Here is a 26,604-nt window from a genome sequence, read left to right on the forward strand (position 1 = left end):
TATGGAAAGCAAATTGCAAATTTAATTTCTATACACATTGGCATAACTGAGAGATGCCATCTTCTCTAACAGTCAAAATATAATGGAATTTAGTAAATTCACTTAGCAAAATAAGTCAATAGAATTTAACAAAAATGCAGTTGTCCAGATCCAATGAGATAAAACACATAGAAGTTCATTATAAATTTTGAGTTGGGCTTCCCTGGTGGCGCAGTGGTTGAGAGTCCGCCTGCCGGTGCAGGGGACGCGGGTTCGTGCCCCGGTCTGGGAAGATCCCACATGCACAGAGCGGCTGGGCCCGTGAGCCGTGGCCGCTAAGCCTGGGCGTCCGGAGCCTGTGCTCCGCAACGGGAGAGGCCACAACAGTGAGAGGCCTGCATACCGCAAAAAAAAAAAAAAAAAAAAAATTTTGAGTAGCTGTAGAAACTAAAACAGTAATTTCCACATCTTTGAAAGTGTTATGTACAAAAAGTTCAAAAATTTTTCGCTATACTCAGTAGGATTATAGTCAAAATGCCAACTTAATTAAATGAAGAGCAACTGTAATTATGAAGTTAGGACTCTGATTGTATGTGATGGTTCATTTAATGTGTCAACTTGACTTGGGCCAAGGAGTGCCCAGATATTTGGTTAGATATTATTCTGGGTGTGTCTATTAAGGTGTTTCTGATGAGACTAACATTTGAATCAGTAAACTGAGTAGAGCAGATTGCTCTCCCTAATGTGGGTAGGCTTCATTCAGCTGAAGGCCTGAATAGAACAAAAAGGCTGACCCTCCCTCAAGTAACGGAAAATTTTTCCTGCCTTTGTACTCAAACTGAAACATCAGCTCTTCCTGGGCCTGGAGCCTCCTGGCCTTCAGACTAGAAATACACCTTTAGATCTCCTGGTTCTCAAGCTTTCAGACTCAGACCGGAATTGCACCATCCACTCCCCTGGGTCTTCAGCTTACTAATTCACCCTGCAGTTCTTGGGACTCGTCATCCTCCACAATTGCATGAGCCAATTCCTTATATACATCCTGTCAGTTCTTTTCCTTTAAAGAATGCCTACTACTAGTATACTATAAATATCATTCGTATAAAGGATGAGGGCTGCTCCTCAATAAACTTTTATTTTCCCAGGTCCTCACAGATTGCCTAGTAAATGAATGCTTGTTGAATTAGAATTTCTCTGCATGATCCATGGAGGCTTCTAAGAAACTCACCTCTATTTTATCTTCACAGTCTTTAATTTGGCAATATACTGGCATTCAAGCTGTTAGCCTAGAAAGGTACTATGGTGAGTGGAAATTTGTTTATTCACTAATGTGGTGTATATTTAAGCTTAGATGCCATGTTGTTACTGAAACACTTTGACACTGAGGAGATGCTCTGAACAAGAAAAATAAGTCCCTAACATATCCAACTCTGCAGTATGGCTGGGCATTATGAGAGATTTTGATGCTTCCACAAGACCTGACATACTTACTTCCCCAGACATTATCATCCACAATTGTTTGGATTAAGAATACAGTAGTTTAAATTTCCTTCCATAACAAAACATGGAGCTCCTTGATCTATTTATTGTAATTGAGATAATTTTCTTCACTACTCTATGGAATAAGTAAATCTTAGTTGATTAATCTTGACTTACTTGGTGAAGGGCTTTTCATCAATAACATTTTTGAATGACTTTTAAACTATGGTCATGATTAAAACATCCAAAATATTTCACATTAAATACCAAAAGCATTCAGGAGATTGAAATGGCAAAAGCAATTTATAAGTATAAAGAGTAGGCATTACTTTTAAAAACATTACTAGAGAATAACTATTAAAAATAAGAAATTTGATTTTACAGAAGAGAAAGCTAATGTGTTAAAATGGGAGTATGTGTTCTGTGAAATTTTATTTATGATATTTTCCTGAAACTGGAGAGAAATAAAATTTAAGTGCTGATAGAATCCAGTAATGAGGAATATCTTGAAAACATTAGTGATAGAAGGCATAACTGATTGAAAAATGTCACTAGGGAGCACAGAAATGAATGGAATACAGTGAACATACAGAGTCTTATTTCTAGCCCCTAAGAAGACATCTCTTCCATCACAGTTGTTGGCAAAAGCAAAGGAATATGAGATAGATATTCAGTTGTCAATTAAGCTTCAGCACTATCAACTTTTGCAACTCTCTCTGATATCGTAAGGACTGGAAACCTGAGAACAATTTTTCTCAGAATTCTTACCAATACAGATTCCACCATCAAGAGGCATTTGCACAATACCTAGAAACTGGAAGTTATAATTGACTTCCAGCAGAATAGGAATACCATGAACAGAAAGAAGAAATAAAATTTTGCCCTCATTCTGGGAATTCTCTTGAGAATAATCTACTTTAGTGCTATTAGTGACTGCGAAAATTGTTGGGAGGCTTCCTCATTTTCTGAAAGCCAGAAGCATTTTTCTGTGTCCTTCCATCTACTAGCTCTTCCACAGGTTTGCCAATAGCTAATTCCCTCTATATCATCCCTTCCAGTTGAAAGACCTAGAACAGTCTGTGCTTTCTTGACTCAGCATTGACAGATAAAGAAGGAAAATGGATATAAATATAAACACATTTACAGTTATGGTGGCTGAAATCTGAAGGAGTTTCAATCTGAAATATAGGAAACAAATTTAGTGACAAAAAGGGGGGTGCGGTTGGATATTCCCTTGAAGAGAATAAGAGAAGGAGTCAACTTGGCAAATATGGTGTAGCTTAGCAGCAGTAAAGACCAGATGAACTTGATAATGAATATATGGTGACCAAAATATAGGGTTTTTTTTTTCCAGTAGCAATTAATACCCCTAGAATGAAAGTACAGTTTTAAATGAAGGGAGTTAAGAAGGCCAACAGAGCAAAGGAGTCAAGAATAATAGTTGAAATGACAGACAATGGTCAGAGAAGTAGGTTTCTCTAGGGACAATTATGGGTATTGCGAAAATAACCAAATGAGTGTGTGGGAAGAATTTAAAATTGTTTAGATGTATTTAGGGGTTTTAGATTTTTTTTAGTGGAGGAATGGTTTTTAGGTAGGAAAAAAAACCTATGATGCTGCCATACTTTTGGTGGCTGAAGTGTACCCTAGGTAATTTGATGTGGTAAAAAAGCAGGAATCTAGATTAATTACTTAGTATGGCTGTGATATTTGAGGAAGAGAGACAGATTGTTAAATGCCAACTCTTGGCAATGAGTCAGAGTGACTGGGGAATCTAAAATTACACAACAGATATAGACATATGATTTATACTTTTCTTCAGATAATTTACAGATAAAAGGACTTTGCAGGGTAGCTTGGGGAACCTATCCATGAACAATAATGTTTGTGAAAGGGATATGTGTTTTAAGCCTTAAACAACTGATTTAGGAACATACTTCTGGAACACAACTGACTTGTTCCTGAAATATAAATGTGTTCCAATAAAATATGTTCCAATTTTCTTCTCAGTCCTTAACCTTTATTTTACTCTGTGGACCTGAAAGATTTATTAACTTATTCATATAATTTACTTTTGGGTACAGCTCAAGGAGTAGTACTTGTTACTATAGGTAAGGATTTTAAATTTGCTTTTTAACATTAGATTTTTTCTCTTTCTTATATTTTAATAAAGGCTATTTCTGTGGCAGACTGTTTTATCTTTCTTCATTCAATGGCAATATGGTCCACGTTATTACTCTAGCCTTCTAAATTATTAACTGCAATTTGATGAACTGAAATTAAATGAATGATAGTAAACTACATATGATGAATTGCTTTATAATCTAAGCAGATGTCTGATCATAATGATTATATAAAATGTTAATGGCCAGGCTTCCCGCCACCACTGCAGTGGCGCTGTGGTTGAGAGTCCCCCTGCCGATGCAGGGGATACGGGTTCGTGCCCCAGTCCGGGAGGATCCCACATGCCACGGAGCGGCTGGGCCCGTGAGCCATGGCCGCTGAGCCTGCGCATCTGGAGCCTGTGCTCCGCAACGGGAGAGGCCACAACAGTAAGAGGCCCGCGTACCGCAAAAAAAAAAAGTTAATGTCCTATTAATGACTGAAATATTATCATAAGAATGCATATAATCAGACTATAAAGATGAATATATGAGCTTTCCTTTAAATTAAACATCATTTTTTTTGGAAAATTGTTATCACAATCAAATCAATCACAATATATTTCTCCAGGATTATCCAAAACTTACAAAATGACATGGCTACTTCTTCCACTATACCTGATTAAATTTATTCTTCTCTTCTGATTTGTGAAAAATTTTCATGGTATTTCTATACATACAAATTAATAGGTTTTCCAAATGTAGTAACCAGAGCATAGGTAAGTCGTTGCAACATAGTTATGCAAAAATACAGCCACATAAGTTAGAGTCTCTTTTTCATTTTTCTTACTCATCCATCCTACTCTTCACGTAGCATTCTAGTGACAGACTTGAGTAAAAGCCAGCAGTGCAGTGTGGCTCAGATCCACTATGTCATTCAGAGATCAAGTTTCCTCCCCTATACCTAAGGGCATTTTTCTAGTCTGCATGGTTGAAGCTAGGTTTTATATATATATATATATATATATATATATATATATATATATATATATATATATATATATATATATATTCTGGCACACAGAAAGGACAAAAAAAGCTGAAAAGAAGGACAAACACTTTCATTTTATGCAAATAATGAAGTAGTAAATTTCTCTTTCTTTCTCTTCCTACTGGCAAGACCAAAATCTCATGGGTGCTTCTAGTCAAGAAACACAGTTTCTGGTAATATGGACATGTATCCAGCAACATCTCTTGGGAAGAAGACAGGATTTGGGATCACCTAGCAATTTGCCACACCAAGATCCCAAGGGAGGAAAATTTGTATTTCTCAGTCATATGGATCAGACATATTCCTCTCTATGCTTTACTAGAAACACATCACTCCTATTTTTCTTTATTCTATATTTCACCAAATTAGATAAAACGGAACTGAAGTAATAATTATTAATATAATAAAGAGTACCTAGTTTCTGTTCCACTTGTTTTTCCTACCAGCTATCTGACATTGAAGAACATCTAAACCATTTGATCTTTAATTTCCACATGTGCAAAATCAAGAAAAATTAATTCATAAAATTGTGTGATTTAATGAGAAAAAAATGAATAGAGCATCTAGATACTTAATAAAACACTACTAACTTTCTTACTCCCTTTAATCTCATTAGCAAAATAATTCTTATCTAATGTGAAATCTACCTCAGAAACTTACAGGCATTTAAATAACCACAAACACTATTGAAATATAAGTACAAATTTTTCTTGAGTTTCAAGGACAAATTTTGCCTAGTGAAGAGTCAAATAACTGTGCAGGAGCATGCAATGATGTAAAATTTCCCCTTGCATGCATCTAATTATTCATCCTACCATTTTTTTGTGGATTTTTCCTTTCAGATTTATTCATAAATGTCTGGAATATATCATTCCACTTTAGAGAAAAGGAATTAGAAACAGCATATGAGTCATTATGAGTGTGTTTTCACAAACAGAAGAAACAAACAAACAAAAAACAAAAAACCCAGAACCCCAAACACAATATCCATGCTCCAAGGAAAGACTTGGCCTGAAACCAAAATAATGGCACACAAATTAATTAAAATGCATAAATTAAACATGTATGCCTCTTTTTTATTTTTAAGTAACCTACAGTAAAGTTGATTGTTTTGTGTGCCATGATATGAATTTTAGCACATGTATATATTTATTTAATCACCACAGTTCCATCAGTCCAAAAAAGCCCCCTCATGCTATCTCTTTGTAGTCACAGCCTACCTCAACCACCAGCTCCTGCTGACTACTGATTTCTTATCTGAAACCCTAGTGTTTTCTTTTTAAAAAGTCATGTGAAAATAAATATGCAGTACATAACTTTTCGATGCTGTTCTTTTCACTCATCATAAGTTGATATTCATTTAAGTTGCTGCATGTATCATGTATGCTTCTTTATACTATTCCATTGTGTGTCTGTACCATCATTTGCTTATCCCTTCATCTATGTGGGATATTTGGGTTATTTCCACTTTGGGGCTATTATCAGTGTATGTTTATACAAACCGTAAGCTACTTGAATCTGTAAATTTATGTATTTTGCTTAATTTGGAAAGATTTTAACTATTATTTCTTCAAACATTTTTTTTGTCTTGCACAGCGCCCTTTCACCTCTCTTTCTGAAATTCCGATGATGTGAATATTAGAAATATTTTTAATACCACCATCATCATCATCATATACTAGGGTTCTACAGAGAAACAGAAACAATAGGAAAGCAAGAGAGATTTATTTTAAGGAATTGGCTCATGAGATTATTGGGGCTAGTAAAACTGAAATCTGAAGAGCAGGCTGGTGTGCTGGAAACTCATGTAAGAGTGGATACTGCAATCTTGAGTCCCAAATCTGCAGGCTGGAAAATAAAGCAAGGTTTTTATGTTACAGTCTTGAGGCAAAATTGCTTCTTCTTCAGTAAATCCTGTCTTTGCTCTTAAGACCTTCAACTGATTGGATGAAGCCCACACACATTATGGAGGATAATCTGCTTCAAAGTCACCTGATTTAAGTGTTAATCCACCTAAAAAATGCAACATCTATACTGATATATATATATATATATATATATCCTTATTATAAGTATTAGCCTGTAATAAGTATTATAGGAAATAGAGCTTCAAAGATGATACCATATTAATACCTTTATCCATTGCTTTGTAAATGAAGAACCCAAAGGGATAATATATCTTTGTTATAGGTGGCAATCTTTAGTTACATGTACCCATATTGGACTGGGGAAAGGAGGAAAAAGTAACTAGAGTTCAAATACATACTGTAGATTATGGTCCTTGATGAGTTTGTTTGTGAATGTTGGTGTGTGTACGTGTGAGCATTCAGAATAAAAAATGTGTCTAATGTTTGTTTTTAAACTGGAAACTTTACTTTTTTTTTTTTTACATAGGCCACGTTATTTCTTTTTTCAAAAACTTTCTCATCTTTCTCGTATTGTTCTTATTTTCTAACAACTTAATTATTTTAATGTATTTTTCTCTCTAATTGTGGTACATAGAATTTAAAAAAATTTTCTAATTAAATTAAAATGAAATGGGAGAATTGCATTATGACTACCATTTGTTTGTGCTACTGTCACACTTACAATTTTATGGTCTGTATTTCCTTGTTGTTTGAGAAATAACTTGCCAGTCTATGAAAGTTAAATCATTTTTGGCCATATTTTTGTGTGGCAAATCAGTGATCATTCCATATTAATTATCAGTGTCTTTCCTCTCTAAGGAAGAGTGAAGCAAAAGCTATTCATTTTGTTTATTATAATCTTTTCCCTTTAGTATATAACCTGGTAATTGGAAAAATGTTCACCCCCCCAAACTCATTTCACATGTGCTTTCCCTCATCCCTGATTAGTGATTCTCTCTCTTTTCTTCTAATGTGTGAAATCAGCTCTCCTTACTTTGGCATGGCTTGTTAAAAGGGAGAGAAACAGTACGTTCACGTTGGTTCACATGGTACGATGAGCTCCAAGTATTCTGTGAAGCAATCATTTACAGGGTAAGGCACCATGGGTCAAGTCAGGCACAACGGTGTGGGAGAAATATTCTATGATAATCTGAAGTAAAATGATTTTTTTTCAAAATACGTTAATTGCTTGATTTTATAAGTCACTGAGGGCTATGACTAAGGCAGGGAATACATCAAAATTCAATTTTACAAAGCATATTTAATGCAAATGAAAGGTCACAATGTAAAAGTGCCTGTGGCATCCCATGGTTTTAAAACTAACTGATTTTTAGAAGCTGCTGCTTAAAATATGTAAGCTTCCATCATAAATTAGTTTTTAAAATAACCAATTATGGTAGGTATTTAACTTAAAACAAATGTATAGTATTCAATTTCAAAGTGGATTTTAGGGCAAAGAACTAGCTGATGTGTTTCTACAAAGTACACGCTTTTTTTTGGGGGTGGGGACTATGTTGTTAAAATATTTATTAAAAATCTTGACATTCTGCATTTAGATTCATTTTATACTATAGCGTCATTTTAGTTTTTAAATTTTTATTGGAGTATAGTTGACTTACAATGTTCTGTTAGTTTCTGCTGTACAGCAAAGTGAATTGGTTATACATACACATGTATCCACTCTTGTTTAGATTCTTTCCCCATATAGGTCATTATAGAGTATTGAGTAGAGTTCCCTGTGCTATACAGTAGATTCCTATTAGTTACCTATTTTATATATAGTAGTGTGTATAGGTCAATCCCAATCTCCCAATTTATCCCTCCCCGCCTTTTCCCATCCCACCATTAACCATGTTTGTTTTCTGCATCTGTAACTCTATTTCTGCTTTGTAAATAAGTTAATTTGTACCATTTTTTTAGATTCCACATATATGCGATATCATACTATATTTGTCCTTCTCTGTCTGACTTATTTCACTCAGTATGACAATCTCTAGGTCCATCCATGCTGCTGCAAATGGCATTATTTTGTTCTTTTTTTAATGGCTGAGTACAAAACATTACTGTCACCCCTGGAAATTAATGTTTTTAGCACATTGGAAAATCAAGCATCTTTAAGTGTCTTTCAACAACCTGTACTATATTTTTAAAATATAAAGTGAGTTTTCATTTCTATTAAAAGTCAGTTTTGCCTAATAATTTTGGTTCAGGTATATGCTAAAAATAAAATTTTAATGTATCTTGCTGTGTCTGTGGAGTGTCCTTGTTGGGAAGGGAGATGTGTAGGTTGAAATCTATAGGGGTAAATAGGTGAATAAATAAATAATTTTTTGCATAACAGGGACAGAAAACTAAGAGCCTTGAACTTGTAAATTATTACTATTATTTCAAAGAAAATAGAAGCATAGTAGGTAAAGTTACATATTATTTAATGAAGCACAGTATGTTATTTAAAAATATGTGCAGTATGATTATGTTTATAGCACTTTATAGGTGCAGTATAAAATAGCATGAGATAATATAAAAACAACCAATTTTCAGTGAATGTATCTATATAAACAGGTGAATATAAATATCTGTATTTGGGGTATAAACTCCTGAGGACAAGATTTTTATTTTTTTCTCTTTCATCCATTGCTATATCTACAACAGTAGTTCATACATTATAAACACTCAATGATTATTTTTGAGCAATTATTATTTCCTTATATCGCAACTTATTGTGAATTTTTTACTCTGTAATACACTGCTTATATAACTGACATGTACTTAGAGTGTAACTGGCAATGATATATTTAACTTTTGGTAACATGAACTCATTATTTTGGCAGTAATGCCAAAAGTCTTTATAGGTCTTTGTCAAAAATCAAAATAAATAAGTTGGGTACTAAAAATAAATTCCTCTCTCTTCACTATTGGAAACATGACTGTCATGAATGAAAGACACCAAATGTTGAAAAGAGATCATTATTTTTTCATTCATTCATTCACTCATTCATTTAAGAAACCTACTGTGGCTTATAAAATAACAAGAAATGTACTATTTCCTCAAGGGATTTACAATTTAGTGGATGATACAGACATATGAATACATAAGTGGCTGGAAATGTTAATTGTTAGCAATGTGCAGAGACACAAAAGAACCAACTAACCAAGAATTTGGACAGCAGTGTAGAGGAGGAATCAGAGAAAGAGATGAAGCTTGACCCAAGACTTAAAAATAAAACAGGAATTAACAATATTATTTCAGCCACTTCAAGATATATAGATCATAAATAAAATATATATTTTAAAATCTGAATACATATACAAATATGCATCCCCTGTACTTCCTATTAATAAAGAATATTTAAGCCACCAATCAACCCTCAAAATTATTTTAAGCATTGAACATTTTTATATATAGTTCTTAATAATTTTTCCCAGCCACAGTTCTTTTCATCATTCTAGGTAATTTTAATGTTTTTATGGAAAAACAAGCAAGCAAACAACAAAACAAACTTGCCCTTCATTCTTTTGAGCAAATTAAGAGAAGATAATTCTTCACATCCATTGTACTTCAGGTATCCATTCTGTTGATTGCCATGAACCCCAAATACTCTACCTATGAATTCTTAACTTCATTTAATCTTTGTTTGAAACCAACTATTTTCTCTAATACATTTTTATAATTATAGCTATTATTGTGTTTACCAATAACTTTTAATTCCTTAATGCCTTTACTTTCTCTCTCTTGCCTTCATTTATTTCCTTATCCAGCCTGAATTACATCATGAAAAATTTTAGCCATTTTTTTTTATATTATCAACTCCCTTGTTATATGTTGAAATATAGTTTCAGGGTCAGGAAGAGAATGTAAACAGAGCAGGTGGAGAAGGGAAAAATCAAGATATAAGAGAATGGGATCCCATCATTTCACACAACAAGTGTTATGGACTAAATATTTGTATCCTCCTCCCAAATTCATATGTGAAGTATTAACTTCCAATGTGTCTGTATTTGGAGATAGGGTCAATAAGGAAGTAATTACAATGAGAAGCCTGCACACCACAACGAAGAGTAGCCCCTGCTCTCCGCAACTAGAGAAAGCCTGCGCACGGCAACGAAGACCCAAAGCAGCCAAAATAAAATAAATAAAATAAATAAATTTTTAAAAAAGAGATTAAATGGAGAAATGAGGGTAGAGTCTGATTCAAAAGGGTTAATGTCCTTATATGAAGGGACACCCGAAAGCTCTCTTTCTCTCTTTCCATGTGCACAAAGAGGTCATGTGAGTACAGAGCAAGAGGATGGCCCTCTGCAAGGCTTGGAGAGACTTTCATCAGAAACCTCCCTGCTGGATGTTGAGCTGGGATTCTAGCCTCCAGAACAGTGACAAAATAAATGTCTGTGGTTTAAGCCACCTAGTTTATGGTATTTTGTTATGGCAGCCTGAGCCAACTAACACATCAGGCGTCAGAAGAACAACTGAGCAAGCAATTTGCAAATGGGGATGTTATGGTTGGAGAATATTCTATGAGTTTAAGATTTAGGAAAAGCCAAACTGTAAAGAATGGTTATGAGAGTGAGTGGCTGCTCACAAGGCTGCTCATGAAATCTTACCTGTTTTCTAGTTCAATCAGTCTCCCATCCATTTTGTTAGCCCACTACCAATGAATCCCTTTTATTTTATAGTGTTACGTTTTTGCTTAAAATACACTAAGTGAGCATAAAATCAGAATATGAGAAAGGAAAATCAGATTTCTTATAGCTTCCAGATTTAGTATACTTTTCAGCTGGACAGGAGGAGATGAATTCTGAAATCTTTTGTTTCTGTGAATGCCATTTCCATGTTTAGCAAACATTTCTTTTGGTATTTTTTTGTTTGTTTCTTAGATAGGCTGTTCCTACAGTCAAGTTCCCATTTGTTGCTATGGTAAAATTCACCCTGATATTCATAACGATGTTCTCGTGGTCATAGAGGCAAGCTAGCTTTTCATATAATGTATTAATTTAATTCAATATACTTGAAGATATGGACATAATATCCATTGATGCTTCCACAGTCATTAACAGAAATAACCTCACCAGATAATTTAAACATACACTTACTAACCTTATTCTTGAATTTATAATCTTAAAAAAACTATATACACATATACATATGTACTCTACAATATACATAATGTAAGAAATTCCAATGTTGACAACTCTTTGAAAACCATTCAAGTACAGACACAGGTCTATAGAAAACAATATTTTTATAGATATCTCATAAAAAAGAGAATGTCCTCCCTTTTAAAGGTTGCTGGTGAATTTTGCTTTAAGTATTCCTGCCTCACAATACACACAAAAATTTCTGACATACTGCTGATATACATATGAAAGCTGATGGAGTGAAAGTTCTTTAAGACATGGACATAGGTATTCAACATTATTTCGAAAACACTAATATAATATTCATACTAATTTCACATGTCAAAATTAACAACTGCTGTTCTTCAAAAAAATTTATTCAGGATGAAAAATGTGAACATCTTAAGCTGATTGATCAATATTCTTTTATACTTCTTACTTCCCTATTACAATTACAGAAGACGACCATTCAGGGCTGGTCTCCTCTTTGGCATCTGAAACTGAAAAAGTGAGGTCAGATATGGTCTCTGCGTCTCAGCAAGCACATTCAGATATTCGGGAGTCAGAGATCTGAAGTGTTCATTCAGACCTATATCCCTAAATTGTATTCTCCTATTCACTCCGAATTAGAGTGTGAGTATGAGGAGGGGATGTTCTACGGAGAAGGGAATCCATGGGAAGGGTACTCAGTCATTTGCATCACCTGGTTATTATCCTTAGTTGCTTTTCTTGGAGAAGAGGGGAAAGAGATAAGAATGAGAATGAAAATCCCACCAGCCTTCCTTCCTAACGCATCCAATATGGTTATAAACCCCCAGCTTTACCTGACTTTCCTTCTCTCTCCTCCACCACAGCCCCAAACAGAGCTGATTTATAGCACTTCTGAGTCTTGGCACATTAAAAAGATCAGAAATCTCTAATGAGGCTTCCGCAAGCCATCATTTTAAGAGTATGGTTTTTCCTTTTGTATTTCTTGCCCAGATTTCCCTGCCCCTCTCTCCCCGACTCCTTTATCCCTTATATGAGTCTGAGTCACTTAACTTTTTCATAAACTCAGTGATTGGTGTTGCTTTTGTTCCAGTATATTAGCTCAGAATTTTTTTCAAAACTATTCCTTCAATTACTGAAAAAAAATTAACTTAAATCTTGGCTTGACATAATTTATCATAATATCACTGTCAAGAATTTTACTCTCAGGAAAACTAAAATAAGGTAAATAGCTATCCTTATAAACATTTCTTAGAAAAGACTTTCTATCAAAGTGTGATATGTTTCAATATGTTTATTCATTTTAATTTAGTTTTAAATATACATTCTTTCTAATAAATAGCACATTCAATAAAAACATAAAAATGAAAGAAAATTAAAAACTTTAAAAAATATACATCTTAAATCACTAAAGTAACCACAAATTGTAGAGTGTAAAATACTACATATTTTTATTTTCAGGGAACATACATTATAGAGTCTATTATGGGTTAAATTGTGCCCCCCCTCAAATTTCTATGTTGAAGTCCTAACCCCCAGTACTTTAGAATATGACCTTATTTGGAAGGAGGGTTCTTACAGATATAATTAAGATTAGGTCATACTAAAGTACATAGGGCCCCTCATCCATTATGAATGTTGTCCCTATAATAAGAATGCCCTTCCCTGGTGGTGCAGTGGTTAAGAATCTGCCTGCCAATGCACGGGACATGGGTTGGAGCCCTGGTCCAGGAAGATCCCACATGCCATGGAGCAACTAAGCCCATGCACCACAGTTACTGAGGCTGTGCTCTAGAGCTCGTGAGCCACAACTACTGAGCCCATGTGCCACAACTAGTGAAGCCCACATGCCTAGAGCCTGTGCTCCGCAACAAGAGAAGCCACCGCAATGAGAAGCCCGCGTGCCACAACTAGAGAAAGCCCGCATAGCAACAAAGACCCAATGCAACCAAAAATAAAATAAATTTAAAAGAATGCCATGTGAAGAGCAGAAGACAAGCACCCAGGTACAATGTCATGCAAACATGGAGGCAGAAATGAAGGTGATGCACCTACACACCAAGGAATGCCAAAGACTGCCAGCAGACCACCAGAAGCTAGGAGAAAGGCATGGAACAGCTTCTCCCAAATTATAGTTTATATATGAAAGAAGCCCCTCAAGGCGTGTGAGTAAAATGTTAATCTGTTTATATACAACAGATTTAAAGACAACTTGGAAATACATTTACTTACATATCCTGAATATTAGAGCAATACATGTACACTGAAAATAAATGAAGCATTAAAAAGCAAATAGAGGGGCTTCCCTGGTGGCGCAGTGGTTGGGAGTCCGCCTGTCGATGCAGGGGACACGGGTTCGTGCCCCGGTCCAGGAGGATCCCACATGCTGCGGAGCGGCTGGCCCCGTGAGCCATGGCCGCTGAGACTGCGCGTCTGGAGCCTGTGCTCTGCAGCAGGAGAGGCCACAACAGTGAGAAGCCCGCGTACGGCAAAAAAAAAAAAAAAAAAAAAAAGCAAATAGAGTAATAAATATCACAAATAATTCTATCATCCAATAACAATTACATGCTATTTGTAATTCAGTTTTCTCAATAACTCAATAACGTAATGAGTTACCCAAACATATCTTATATATAAACCTTTAACAGTTTATTCATACAGCACAGAGCATATATACTTGCCAAAGCTCATTATGTACAGTGTTAAAGCTGCTTTAGAAAGGCAGTACATATATGAACTCTCAATTCAAATATGAGTGTCCACCTGTAACTTCTTTGCTTTCATGATGGTAATGTTCCGTTTAGATGTCTCCAATTTTGTAAAATAAATATAATATTTAATTATCATTAAAACAATTGGAATATTTCTTATATTTTCAATTTTTTTCATTTGTGAAGTATCTAATGAGATGCCATTTATTCTTATTATTAAATGCTTAGAATTTTTCATATATTAAAAATATATATGTATAAAACATATTTCTGTGGTTTAATTTCATTACTAATCTCATAACATTTTAAAAGAATAATGGAACTATGAATATTACAAAATTATATCTTGTATATCAATGCAATTTTCCTTGAGTTGTTAATTTGATTTAATGCATATATAGATTCATTAATATTAAACATTCCTGAAATAAACCTGAGTATCCTGTACTTTTGCATCTACTCATGAAATGTACATCATACTTTGGACCCCATTTTTTTTTTAATCTCAAATACAATGGAAGGTTTAAGATGCATCAGTGACTTGTGTATTATAGTATTTAGTATTTCAAAAACGCTTAGGCAAAGTTAATTTTCTCTTTTGATAGTAATCAGAATTTTTTGCCTAGATACTTTTAGGATACTTTTTTTTTTTTTTTTTTTGCTGTACGCGGGCCTCTCACTGCTGTGGCCTCTCCCATTGCGGAGCACAGGCTCTGGACACGCAGGCTCAGCGGCCATCACTCATGGGCCCAGCCGCTCCGTGGCACGTGGGATCCTCCCGGACCGGGGCACGAACCCGCGTCCCCTGCATCAGCAGGTAGACGCTCAACCACTGAGCCACCAGGGAAGCCCTAGGATACTTTTTTATAACAATTTGATGCTGCATTATATTGGTGTTTATCTCTTTTCACCATTTGCTTGCAGTAAAAGTGTTTCTTCAGATGTGCGTAGTACTTGTGCAACTGATGTAGTTATTGTTGTATTTGTTGTTTATTTGTTTAATATATTGTTGCCTGATATGTTATTGATATGGTATGATTTATGGAACCATATCTTGACTGATGGACATTTTCTGTATTTTAAGTTTTTCCTCTGCCACAAAACATCTTCTGTGTATGGGAATCAATATCCATGTGTATAACTGTTTCCTCCAACTTTGCAATGGAATAGATCCCCAGAAGTGCAACTGTTGGATCAAAGGTATTTGTACATTCAGTATTGCTTTTCAAGAAGGTTACCATAACTAATATTTATACCTATGTGTCAAAGTATTATTCTTCCTACATACCTGACACAAGATATTTTAATCTCTTTTAAAACTGTAAATCTGATTAGGCCAGCAAATGGCCAAATCTAATGAACCACGTATTTTTATAAGTAAATTTTGTTCCAACATGACTACACCAATTCACTTCCTATTATCTATGGCTACAACAACAGAATGGCAGAAGACATGTCAGAGAGGTCATGTGGCCCACAAAGCCTGAAATATTTATTATCTGGACCTTTACAGAAAAAGTTTACAAACTTCTTTAATTTAATGGATTACCCTAATTGATTACTATTAGTTTCCAGTAACTTTATATTTAAATGTATATTTGGCTATTTTGATTTGGTCTTTAATTCTTTACCTATATATTTTGCCAATATTTATATAATAGTAAGGGATTTTATGGTTAAATTGTAAGAGATTATCTGTAATTTGGATTGAAAATATTTTCTTAATATCGTATTTTCTATTGACTGTGCTTTTGAAATTTGTAAGTTTTAATTTCTATAAGTGGCCCATCTTTTTTTAAAAAATAGCTGCTGTTTCCTGCCTGGTTAAAATATCTCACCAATCTGAGCAAAGAGATTATAATTTAGTAAACACAAAACTTTTAATTCACTGAAAATTTAATTTTAATGGTTTATGATGGGTTATAAGTGTCCAATATTTTTTTAACATCTTTATTGGCGTACAATTGCTTTACAGTGGTGTGTTAGTTTCTGCTGTATAACAGAATCAGCTATACATATACATATATCCCCATATCTCCTCCCTCTTGCATCTCCCTCCTACCCTCCTTATCCCAACCCTCTAAGTGGTCACAAAGCACTGAGCTGATCTCACTGTGCTATGCGGCTGCTTCCCACTAGCTATCTATTTTCCCCATCTCCATGGCCTCAAGTCTATTCAATATGTCTGCGTCTTTATTCCTGTCCTGCTCTTAGTTTCTTCGGAGACTTTTTTTTTTAGATTCCATATATATGTGTTAGTATAAGGTATTTGTTTTTCTCTTTCTGACTTACTTCACTCTGTATAACAGACTCCAGGTACATTCACCTCACTACAAATACTTCAATTTCATTTCATTTTATGGCTGAGTAATATTCCATTGTATATATGTGCTATATCTCCTTTGTTCATTAATCTGTCGATGGACACTTAGGTTGCTTCCATGTCCTGGCTATTGTAAATACAGCTGCAATGAATATTGTAGTACATGACTGTTTTTGAATTACGGTTTTCTCAGGGTATATGCCCAGTAGTGGGATTGTTGGGTCGTATGGTAGTTCTGTTTTAGTTTTTTAAGAAGCATCCATACTGTTCTCCATAGTGGCTGTATCAATTTACATTCTCACCAACAGTGCAAGAGGGTTCCCTTTTCTCCACACCCTTTCCAGCATTTATTGTTTGTAGATTTTTTGACGATAGCCATTCTGACCAGTATGAGGTGATACCTCACTGTAGCTTTGATTTGCATTTCTCTAATGATTAGTGATGCTGAGCATCCCTTCATGTGTTTTTTTGGCAATCTGTATATCTTCTCTGGAGACACGTCTATTTAAGTCTTCTGCCCATTTTTGGATTGAGTTGTTTGTTTTTTTGATATTGAGCTGCATGAGTTGATTGTATATTTTGGAGATTAATCCTTTTGTCAGTTGCCTCATTTGCAAATATTGTCTCCCATTCTGAGGGTTGTCTTTTCAACTTGCTTATGGTTTCCTTTGCTGTGCAAAAGCTTTTAAGTTTCATTAGGTCCTATTTGTTTTTATTTCCATTTCTCTAGGAGGTGGGTCAAAAAGGATCTTGCTGTGATTTATGTCAGAGTGTTCTGCCTATGTTTTCCTCTAAGAGTTTTATAGTTTCTAGACTTACATTTAGGTCCTTAATCCACTTTGAGTTTATTTTTGTGTATGGTGTTAGGGAGTGTTTTACCCCACACCATTTAGTTGCTTGTAGTAATATCTCATGATCCTTTGTATTTCTGCAGTGTCAGTTGTTACTTCTCCTTTTTCACTTTTAATTCTTTGATTTAAGTGTTCTCCCTTTTTTTTCTTGATGAGTCTGGCTAATGGTTTATCAATCTGGTTTATCTTTACAGAGAACTAGCTTTTAGTTTTATTGATCTTTGCTATCGTTTCCTTCATTTCTTTTTCATTTATTTCTGACCTGATCTTTATGATTTCTTTCCTTCTGCTAAGTTTGGGGTTTTTTTTGTTCTTCTTTCTCTAATTGCTTTAGGTATAAGGTTAAGTTGTTTATTTGAGATGTTTCTTATTTCTTAAGGTAGGCTTGTATTGCTATAAACTTCCCTCTTAGAACTGTTTCTGCTGCATCCCATAGGTTTTGCACCATCGTGTTTTAATTGTCATTTATTTCTAGATATTTTTTGATTTCCTCTTTGATTTCTTCAGTGATCTCTTGATTACTTAGTAGCCTTGTTTAGCCTTGTTTAGCCTTCATGTGTATTTTTTGCAGTTTTTTCCCTGTAATTGATATCTAGTCTCATATCAATGTCATTGGAAAAGATACCTGATAAGATTTCAATTTTCTTAAATTTACCAAGGCTTAATTTGTGACCCAAAATATGGTGTACCCTGGAGAATGTTCCATGAGCACTTGAGAAGAAAATGTATTCTGTTGTTTTTGGATGGAATGTCCTATAAATATCAATCAAACCCATCTTGTTTAATGTGTCATTTAAAGCTTGCGCATCCTTATTTATATTCCTTTTGTATGATCTGTTCATTGGTGAAAGTGGGGTGTTAAAGTCCCCTACTATTATTGTGTTATTGTCAATTTCCCCTTTTATGGCTGTTGGTACTTGCCTTATATATTGAGGTGCTCCTATGTTGGCTGCATATATATTTACAATTGTTATATCTTCTTCTTGGATTGATATTATGTACTGTCCTTTTTTCTCTCTTGTAATAGTCTTTATTTTAAAGTCTATATTGTCTGATATAAGAATTGCTATTCCATCTTTCTTTTCATTTCCATTTGCATGAAATATGTTTTCCATCCCCTCACTTTCAGTCTGTATGTCCCTACGTCTGAAGTGGGTCTCCTGTAGACAGCATATATACAGGTCTTGTTTTTGTAACCACTCAGCCAGTCTATGTCTATTGGTTGGAGCATTTAATCCATTTACATTTAAGGTAGTTATCGATATGTATGTTCCTATTACCATGTTCTTAATTGTTTTGGCTTTGTTATTGTAGGTCTTTTCCTTCTCTTGTGTTTCCTGCCTAGAGAAGTTCCTTTAGCATTTGTTGTAAACCTGGTTTGGCGGTGTGGAAGTCTCTTAGCTTTTGCTTGTCTGTAAAGGTTTTAATTTCTTTGTTGAATCTGAATGATATCCTTGCTGGGTAGAATAATCTTGGTTGTAGGTTTTTCCCTTTCATCACTTCAAATATGTCCTGCCATTCCCTTCTGCCTTACAGGGTTTCTGCTGAAAGATCAGCTGTTAACCTTATGGGGATTTTCTAGTATGTTATTTGTTGCTTCTCCCTGCTGCTTTTAATATTTTTTCTTTGTATTTAATTTTTGATAGTTTGATTAATATGTGTCTTGGCGTGTTTCTCTTTGGATTTATCCTGTATGGGACTCTTTGCACTTCCTGGACTTGATTGACTATTTCCTTTCCCATATTAGGAAAATTTTCAACTATAATCTCTTCCAATATTTTCTCAGTCCCTTTTTTTTTCTCTTCTTCTTCTGGGACCCCTATAATTCAAATGTTTATGCGTTTTTTGTTGTCCCAGAGTTCTCTGAGACTGTCCCTAATTGTTTTCATTCTTTTTTCTTTATTCTGTTCTGCGGTAGTTATTTCCACTATTTTATCTTCCAGGTCACTTATCCGTTCTTCTGCCTCAATTATTCTGCTATTGATCCCTTCTAGAGTATTTTTAATTTCATTTATTGTGTTGTTCATCGTTGCTTGTTTCCTCTTTTGTTCTTCTAGGTCATTGTTAAATGTTTCTTGCATTTTCTCTATTCTGTTTCCAAGATTCTGGATCATCTTTACTATCATTATCTGAATTCTTTTTCAGTAGACTGCCTATTTCCCCTTCATTTGTTTGGTCTGATGGATTTTTACTTTGCTCCTTCAACTCCTGTGTATTTCTCTGTCTTCTCATTTTGTTTAACTTACTGTGTTTGGGGTTTCCTTTTCATAGGCTGCACGTTGTTAGTTCCTGTTGTTTTTTGGTGTCTGCTGCCAGTGGGTAAGTTTGGTTCAGTGAGTTGTGTAGGCCTCCTGGTGGAGGGGACTGGTGCCTGTGTTCTCATGGATGAGGCTGTACCTTGTCTTTCTGGTGATCAGGGCCACGTCCTGTGGTGTGTTTTGGGGTGTCTGTGAACTTATTATGATTTCCGGCAGCCTCTCTGCCACTGGGTGGGTTTGTGCTCCTGTCTTGCTATTTGTTTGGCATAGGGTGTCCAGCACTGTAGCTTGCTCGTCCTTGAGTGGACCATGGTTTTAGCCCTGAGCTGAAGATCTCTGGGAGATCTTTCGCTGTTTGATATTACCTGGGGCTGTGAAGTCTCTGGTGGACCTATGTTGTGAACTCAGTTCTCCCACCTCAGAGCCTCAGGCCTGACACCTGGCTCAAGCACCAAGACCCTGTCAGCCACATGGCTCAGAAGAAAAGGGAGAAAAAAGAAAGAAAGAAAGAAAAATAAATAAATAAATAAAATAAGTTATTAAGATAAAAAAAATATTATTAGAAGTAAAAAAAGTAATAAAAAATAAAGAAAGAAGAGAGCAACAAACCAAAAAACAAATCCACCAATGATAACAAGCACTAAAAACTATATAAAAAAAAAAAAAGGACAGACAGAGCCCTAGGACAAATGGCAAAAGCAAAGCTATACAGACAAAATCACACAAAGAAGCTTTCACATACACACTCACAAAAAGAGAAAAAGGAAAAAAAATGTATATGTATATATCTATATTAAAAAAAAGGAAGAAAGCAACCAAATTGATAAACAAACTACCAATGATAATAAAGTCTAAATACCAAACTAAGATAAACATAAAACCAGAAACAAATTAGGTGTAGAAAGCAAGTCCCAAGTCTACAGTTGCTCCCAAAGTCCACCACCTCAATTTTGCAATGATTCGTTGTCTATTCAGGTATTCCACAGATGCAGCATACATCAAGTTGATTGTGGAGATTTAATCCACTGCTCCTGAGGCTGCTGAGAGAAATTTCCCTTTCTCTTCTTTGTTCGCACAGCTCCTGGGGTTCAGGTTTGGTTTGGCCCCACCTCTGCGTGTAGGTCACCTGAGTGCGTCTGTTCCCCACCCAGACAGGACAGGGTTAAAGTAGCAGCTGGTTAGGGGGCTCTGGCTCACTCAGGCTGGGGGGATGGAGGGGTATGATGCTCTGAATCCCCTCTCCTCGTGCACGCCGAAACAATGGTCTCTTGACTCTTACACAGGTCCCAACTTTTTCCCGGACTGCCTCCTGGCTAGCTGTGGCACACTAGTCCCCTTCAGGCTGTGTTCACGCAGCCAGCCCCAGTCCTCTCCCTGGGATCTGAACTCCGAAACCTGAGCCTCAGTTCCCAACCCCCACCCACCCCAGCGGGTGAGCAGAAAAGCCTCTCAGGCTGGTGAGTGCTGGTCGGCACCAATCCTCTGTGTGGGAATCTCTCTGCTTTGCCCTCTGCACCCCTGTTGGTATGCTCTCCTCTGTGGCTCCAAAGCTTTCCCCCCACCCACACCCCGTGTCCACCAGTGAAGGGGCTTCCTAGTGTGTGGAAACTTTTCCTCCTTCACAGCTCCCTCCCAGAGGTGCAGGTCCTGTCTCTATTCTTTTTTTTTTTTTGGCGGTGCATGGGCCTATCGCTGTTGTGCCCTCTCCCGTTGAGAAGCACAGGCTCCGGATGCACAGGCTCAGCGGCCGTGGCTCACGGGCCCAGCCGCTCCACGGCATGTGGGATCTTCCCGGACTGGGGCACGAACCCGTGTTCTCTGCATCGGCAGGCGGACTCTCAACCACTGCGCCACCAGGGAAGCCCTGTCCCTATTTTTTGTCTCTGTTTTTTCTTTTTTCTTTTGCCCTACCTAGGTATGTGTGGAGTTTCTTGCCTTTTGGGAGCCTGAGGTCTTCTGCCAGCATTCAGTAGGTGTTCTGTAGGAGATGTTCCACATGTAGATGTATTTTTGATGTATTTGTGGGGAGAAAGGTGAGCTCCATGTCTTACTCTTCTGCCGTCTTGAAGGTCCGAAGTGTCCAATTTTATTTCATTTGTGTTTTCGTCTGTCTTTTGAAATAACAAGTTATTCATCTATTGAAATCACATATATACAATCCCATATATGAAACTTCCTTAAAACCTTATAATACTCCATTTCATATGGTAAAAAATTACACGTAAAACCTAAACATGTTGTGTTTCAATGTTACTTCCACTTAACACCTTAAATTTTACTGAAAAGACTATTTTTCCCTATTGAAGATTGCTTATGTTATCTAAATGTTTATATAACTTAAATACAAAGCAGCATATACTTTTCCTACATAAGTCATTTATACCATTGGTTACATAAACACTGTTTATATGAATGCAAGTGACGTATTTGTTTTTATACATTACCGAATCCCAAACCCTTAGCATAATGTCTGGCATAGAATGAGTTTTTAATAGATTTACTTTCAAACACTTTTATTGTATATCTAATGTTTAAAACCTCTCAAAATAGAAAACAGTGAAACATTTTAAGCAGTGCTTAGAAATATGATATGCTATAAGAAGTTGTTGCTCATAAAACTTGATGGACTGAAAAATAAATTTCTACAAAGGAAATTAAAATAACTTCCTTTTAATCACATAAAATATCTCTTGTGAAGATAAAATAATATTAAAAGTTATCATTATAATAGCTATAAGTTTTGAGCCCATATTTTGTGCCAGATGTGTGCTAGAAGCTTCATGGGAATTACACATAAAATTATGCGCAGCTAAACACTAATTGCAAGAGGAAGGTGGGGACAGATTAGGTTATAAAAGAAAGTGGAGAAAGTGACACTTTAAATTTAGCAACTGATTAACTGTATTAAGCTGATAAAAAAACCCAAAACTCAACAGCTGGGAGACTGGTGACATTTTTCATCTTTGGCCAAGTATGTGTGGTTCCAGAAGAGACTAGAGAGTGGGAAAAAGCCTTAGGCTAGTTATTACTGCATCCACCTGTGCTTGGGAGAGCATAAAGTGTAGATTATTTATCAGTTTTTATAATCTGATGAATGATAAAACTTATAATCAAATTGGTTTTCATTGCATTCTGTGTAGTATAAATATGTATATATTAAACATTTATATGTCATAAATATGATAATTTAGAAAGTCAGAAATCTGGTTTTCATCTTAAATTTCTTATTCTAGATGACAAAAGATATAAGTGATCTTAAAAATAAATTCTAACGGAGTATGTTTGAGGCATTATTTAGAAAGCTCTGAAAAACTGACCAAATATTTAATTGTGTTTGGATATGATACGAGTCTTTTAAAGTAAAATTGGATTTTTATGAAGTCAGGATTGGTGAAACATTTCACATCGAGTCATATTAATGGTTTTAAAGTTTAAATTCTAATAAGTTTCACAAATATATATATAACCACCACATCATATCAAAATTTCCCTTGTGATTTTTAGTCAGTCTCCTCCCTCCTACCCAAACTCTGTCAACCACTGATCTGAATCTGTTCCATAATACATTCAAATACAGGTTTTTGAGTGTATATACATTTTCATGTCAGGTAAACAACTAGAAATAAGATTAGAGGGTAACAGAGTAAGTGTATGTTTAATCTTTGAGAGGCTTACAAACATTTTTTCAAAGTAGAGATACTATTTCAGGTTCCTATCAGCAACATATGAGAATATCAGTTATAGTATATTTCCACCAATATTTGATATTTTCCATTTTGTTGATTTTAGCCATTCTGATAGTGTTTAGTGATATCACATTGTGGTTTTAATTCACTTACTTAATGATTACTGATGTTGACTGTCTCTTCATATGTTTATTTGCAATTGATTTCTTTAGTGAAATGTCTGTTGAAATTTTGTACCCAATTGTTATTGTTTTTTTCTTATATTGAGTGTTAAGTAAAGTGTCCTTTTTTAGAGCCTATTCTGTGGCTTGATTTTTCATTTTCTTAACAGGGTCTTTTGAAGCAATTTTTTTTTTAATTTTGAAAAAGTATAATTTATCATTTTTTTCTCAAGATCTAAATGTATGAAATTTTGTACTCTTAAGCAAGGACACATAACTTACAATTATTTCAGTGGGAAAACAGAAGACCAAAAATTAGAATTTGCTGAGAGTGTCAACTTGTCACCAGGTACGACACACCAAATACATGCAAGTATGTTACTGTCTTTTGTATTGTCACAGTTATAGAATGCTTGCAGACCATGGATTTATACATATATCTACAGTATTAAACTTTAATTGTTGTTATTTTTCAGAATATTCTAAAGTTTCCAATTATAAATTCATAAGAGTTTGTGGGAATATTTTATATATCTATATTTTAAAATATATTTTACAGTATAATAAGCACAGGCTCAGGGAGTCAAAGAGCTTGAGTCTAAAACTTCAAGAGGTCATTTGCAAGACATACAGCTTTGGGAAATTTACTTAGATTTGCAGTGTCTTTATTGACTTATCTGCTAAATCAGAAGTTTGCAGATTATCAGAGATCAGAATGCTCATAGTAACCATTTTTTAAATTTTGTCCTGGTACACATAGCCCAAAGGAAATAGGTAACAGTTCCATTTATTAAGTAGTGAGTTCTATCACAGTTAAAAATATTTATGTCTTGACAACTTAATGGTCATTTAAAAAATAATCCATAAAAATTGAAAGAGAAATAACTGTTCTTAATTCTTTTATAGGTTTGCTATTACCTAGAATCAATAACTATAACAAGTATTTCCTTTTATTCAGTATATCACCTGTTCCATTACAAAAAATACGAATACTTATTAAATACTGTTCACTTTCTAAGACACAACACTCTGATTTGACACCACCGCTCTCATTTTCTGTTCTATATTGATTTTTTCATTGTACTTGCCTTTTACATAAGGCACTCTAAAAACTCAGCTTCCCAAAAATGTGTCATTGAGAGAAGAATAGTGCAATCTAATCTGAGAAGAGTAACTTCCTCCAGCTGGTAATTCATATGGTGTCTGGCAAGTCTCAAGTATTGTCCCCAAATTTAAAATACTCCCTGTGAGTTTTCTGGGTCTCTTGGGGCACTTTTTCTTCCATCAACTTGGAAACCATGGTGTTAAATGGAAATATGAAATGCCCATATCAAAGATTGAGACAGAGAAGTTTCTCTCTCTCTCTCATTCCTTCACATGTCAACCCATTTTTAAATTCTACTAGCTCTACCTTCATAATAGTTCTCATCATCTCCATTTCTGCCATCTAATAAAATCTATTCAGAAATATTAACCATTTTTCACACATCTTTACCTTACCAAGTTTTTCTCTTTACTCTACAAGACCAACATTTACTACTATTCGAATTTCTAGAAGATTAGTCCAGTGATTTGCCATAGTAGATGAGTAATAATTGAATGGTGTATGGACTGAAGTAGATGTCTAGTGACACAGGGTATGTCTAAGCTGAAGACTAAAATTCAGATGTCTGAATTTTAGACACAGAAAAAGCTTTTGACAAAAGTCAACATCCATTCATGATAAAAACTCTCATCAAAGTTGGTATAGAGGGAACATATTTCAATATAATAAAGGCCATTTATGACAAACCCACAGCTAACATCATACTCAATGGCAAAAAGCTGAAAGCTTATCCTCTAAAATCAGAAACAAGGCAAGGATTACCAGTCTTGCCACTTCTATTTAACATAGCATTAGAAGTCCTAGCCACAACAATCAGAAGAAAAGAAACAAAAGGCATCCAAACTGCAAGGGAAGTAGTAAAATTGTCTCTATTTTGCAGATGACATAATACTATATATATAAAACCTTAAAGTCTCCACCAAAAAATTAAAACTAATAAATGAATTCAGTAATGTTGCAGGATATAAGATTAATATACAGAAATCTGTTGTTTTTCTATACACCAATAATGACCTATCACAAAGAAAAAGAAAGAAACAATCCCTTTTAAAATTGCACCAAAAAGAATAAAATACCTAAGAATAAACCTAGGAATAAACTTAACCAAGGAAGAAAAGGACCTATATTCTGAAAACTATAACACAATGATGAAGGAAATTGAAGATGATACAAAGAAATAAAAAGATATCACTGGTTCATGGATTGGAAGAATTAATATTTTTAAAATGTAAATACTACCTAAAGAAATTTACAGATTTAGTGCAATCTTTATCAAAATACCCATGACAATTTTCATAGAACTAGAACTAATAATCCAAAAATTTATATGGAAGCACAAAAGACCCTGAATAGCTAAAGCGATCCTGATAAGAAAGAAAGCTGGAGGTATCATGCTCCCTAACTTCAGATTATAGTACAAAGATACATTAATCAAAACAGTATTGCACTAGCACAAAAACAGGCATATAGATCAATGGAACAGAATAAAGAGCCCAGAAATAAATCCATGCACTTATGGTCAAATAATCTATGACAAAGGAGGCAAGAATGTACAATGGGAAAGAGTCTCTTCAATAAGTGGTGCTGGAAAACTGGAAGGCTACATGTAAAAGAATGAAATTAGAACATTTTCTCACATTATATACAATAATAAATTCAAAATGATTAAAGACCTAAATGTAAGACCAGATACTATAAAACTCCTAGAGAAAAACATAGGCAGAACACTCTGTGATACAAATCATAGCAATATTTTTTTGGATCTCTCTCCTAACACAAAGGAAACAAAAGGAAAAATAAACAAATGGGGCCTAATTAAAATTAAAGTCTTTTGCACGGTAAAGGAAACCATGAACAGAATGAAAAGGGAACCTACTGAATGGGAGAA

The sequence above is a fragment of the Phocoena sinus genome, chromosome 3 (assembly GCF_008692025.1).
Source record: "Phocoena sinus isolate mPhoSin1 chromosome 3, mPhoSin1.pri, whole genome shotgun sequence".
Taxonomy (NCBI): domain Eukaryota; kingdom Metazoa; phylum Chordata; class Mammalia; order Artiodactyla; family Phocoenidae; genus Phocoena; species Phocoena sinus.